Below are 3,494 nucleotides of genomic sequence, written 5' to 3'. Positions count from 1 at the left end.
AGACACACCATCTGTCTCACACACACACACACTCACATACTTGGGGCTCATAAACAAAACCATCAAGCACATGTGCACAGAATTATTTTATTCCAGAATGGATCTTTTATCTCTCCAATTTCCAAGGAAAAACGAATAAATACTTGCATGGTATAACCGAAGAAGATGCGTGTTAATCACCCTTCATTTTCCCAGGCATATGCGTGTGCAATCCACACATATTTCAGGCACTGCTCTATCTATATACAGCTGTATACAGGGTATAAATATAGATTTAAGAAAGCTCATTAAGCAAGCTCATTAACAACAGCTTTGCAAAAAGCTCTTCAAGAGCAATAATAAGAATTTGCACTTCTATCGCTTGCTTTCAAAAAAGGCATGAGAACGGGTTTGCAAATGTGAAATAATTGAGTGTCAAAGTAATGGCCCAGTGGAAGGAGGGAGGATGGAGCAGGGGCAGAGTGACTGTCCCCAGGTTGTCTCCAGCACAGCAGGGAACAGGAGCTGGAGAACAGATTTTTCTTTTAGAATCCTTGGGCATCACTCTTATTTGGAGACAAACAAGGAGAGCTGAAATCCCCAAATATTCAGGAGAGAGAGAATGGGAGTAATCCCTTGATTCCACCTATTCTCTAGTTATCCCAGCCCTCCTGGCTGTGCAGGTGCACCGTGGCATGGGCTGTGTGTCCCTTCAGATGTCCCTCTGTGCTTGTGGAACCGAGAGTGCAGAGATGCCTTCCAAGGAATCCATCCTTCCAGAGGTACAGAAGCGTACAGCAGCTGTTGTGTGCTGAGTGCTGGACTGCCACCAGCAGGAAAACTCCTCTGGAGATGGAGTTTCCTGCTCCCTGCGAGCTTCCAAACGCACTTCACTGCTTCCTACAGCTGCGTGGCCCTGCTGGGTCCCTTTTCCTGCTGCAGCCCAGGGTGGGGAACACCAGGAAGGAACAACCTTTGTTCTTTGGGCTCAGCGGGAGGCTGGGGCTTCCCTGACAGAGCAGATCCAGGGACGCCCGGGGCTGAGAGCTGAGGGATTCTGCACCAGCCACGGCAGGGCCTGCTGTCCCCAAGGCTGTGGCAGCACGGGCAGGGGTGCCAGCCCTGGCATTGCCCCATGGCACCGGCCGGGCTGTGCAATGGCACTGATGCAACTCGGAGATAGGAGCGTGGATTTCACCCGCGTTGAGAAAGATTCAGATTTTGATCTTAACCCATCTGTCATAATACTGAGCATAATTAATTCTTGTTGTTTATAGAAGCGAACAATCCCTTTTTCCCGCTCCCTCCTCCCCTCCATATTTATCTAGGCGAGTTTTGCATGAAAGAAACGTTCCCAAGGCATTGTGCTTGGGAGCTGATTTGCATCCTCTTAAACACAGGCATTGGAGGGATTACATTTCCCGCTACAAAAACAAGCATTGTAACAGAAACCCAAAATGTACATTGCAGCTTCAGGGTTTGGTACGAAGACAGTTACAGGAACGAAACAAAACAGGAAAATTACAAATGAAAAAGACTGAGATGTAATTTTATGAAACATTGGAGCTGGCGTCTGCCAGCACCCCTGAGCACAGACTTCACGTTGATACAAAGTGCAAATGGCTGCAGAATGTGCCTCCTAAACTTGGGACGGTCCAAGTAAGTCAACCACATAAAAAATCCCTAGAAAAGTAATGTCAAAATCTTTAAGGTCCCCTCCAGGCCACTCCAAGATTCTATGTTCAGTAAAACCCTCCCAGGCAGCTGATTTCAGAGGTGCTGCCAGGAGGACTGTGGAGAAGGAGGATGCCTCCATCTCCAGTGCCAGGAAGAGCTGGAGCAGCTCTTCTGCCTCCCCAGGCAGCCACGAGCCCACCAGGCCAGATGTAAGAGCAGACAGTGATCCCTGAGCTCACAGCACAGAAACTCTCACTAGCACCGAGGTCACCACACTGCAAAGCCCCAGGGGACACGGGGACACTGCTGGGCTTTCTCCTCCTTCTCCCTTTCTTGGATTTCAGGGATTCCTGTAGAGCAAAAAGCAGCAGGATGGGAGTGCAGTCAGCTTGGCTTATGTTCTACCATTTCCTGGATTTCTGTCTGTGGCTTCTGCTCACCTCTCCACTGAAAGCACCACCAAAAGCTGACTTACACAAGCTGAATTATAAACCCAGAGAGCTGGAGGTGCATTTGGAGCTGGCAGAACCTTTGAGCTGACCCCGTGTGGTCACTCTTATTTTATGTTCTTCCTGTCGATATCATTTTCCCCGCTCTCTCTTGTTCAGGCTCAGCAGAGAAGGGAGAGCCACAGAGAGCTTATCTGGGCTCCCAGAGGCTTGTCCTGGCCCTGACCCACACGGGCCATGGGGGATGCAGAGAGCCCAGCTTGCACACAAGGACAGTTCAGTTCTGTGTGCTGCTGGGAGTGCTCTACGTGCCACATGCTCCAGTGCACCCTAAGTAAACAGATTTTTAAATGTACATCTCAGTAATAATAAACAGGCTAATTACAACTTAACATGTCCCTTTTAGTGCAGTTGTTTCTCCTTTCAAATCCAGCAGCAAACCCCTGCTATAGCATCCATGTTTTCTTTGTCAATTTGACTGTTACAGCAATTAAGTCCCAGTAAAATAACACAACTAATTGCTTCCAGCTCTTTTCTGAAGCTCATCTTAATTTCCACTCTCTTCTGTGGCAGATTAAACAAACATGTCTTCTGCACATCAAGGGAAAAAAAAAAACGACCATCACTCTGTCCAGACCATAACAAATATTAATTGCCAGGCACAAGGCAGGACTAGATTAAAAATATGCTGGCTCCAAGCAACTCTTATCTCATCGTGAAGCAGGACAACCCACTGCAGGTGCAGCGGGCAGGAACTATCTCAGTCCTGCAGGGATCAGAGCTGGGAAACGCAAAAACCGCTGCAGAAGTTAAAAATCAACCCACCCCTCTCAGATGGGGGGCTCTGATCTGCTTTTTTTTCCTCCCCTTGCACCTCATTTCCACCTTGCAAATTTAATATCTGTGGTTCCTGCTGGGCTCTGGGGACAATTTTTGGAGACTCCAGAGCCAGACCAGGCACCTCGGAGTGTCCCTGGCAGAGCCGCTCCTCTTCAGAGGAGGAAAAACAGATCCCACCAGCCTGGGCACCGAAATGTTGAGTTTTAAACCTGTTGCACGTGGCACACCACGCCGCAGGCTGGAGATCCTTCCCCGGGGTGATTTCCTTTCTTCTCCCCCACCCCGCATTTTCCACAGGCAAAGATTAACCTTTATCTGCAAGGATGGGGTGTTTGTGTCCTGCGGCTGCTGCATTCTAGGGGGGGGAAACAAAACAAAAACAAAGACACAATCCTTGTGCACGGCTTGGACGGCTAATTCCCCAGGGATCCAAAAAACAGGAGAAGGAAACAAGCTTTGCACGCTCGTCAATTAAAATCAATGAGACTTGGGGCGCGTGCCCGGGGGTGCAGCCCGCGAGCCACCAGAGCCGTGTCCCGCCAGCACCGC

The sequence above is a fragment of the Passer domesticus genome, chromosome 18 (assembly GCF_036417665.1).
Source record: "Passer domesticus isolate bPasDom1 chromosome 18, bPasDom1.hap1, whole genome shotgun sequence".
Lineage (NCBI taxonomy): Eukaryota > Metazoa > Chordata > Aves > Passeriformes > Passeridae > Passer > Passer domesticus.
The sequence above is the reverse complement of the archived record's forward strand: the minus strand, read 5'-3'. Positions refer to the sequence as shown.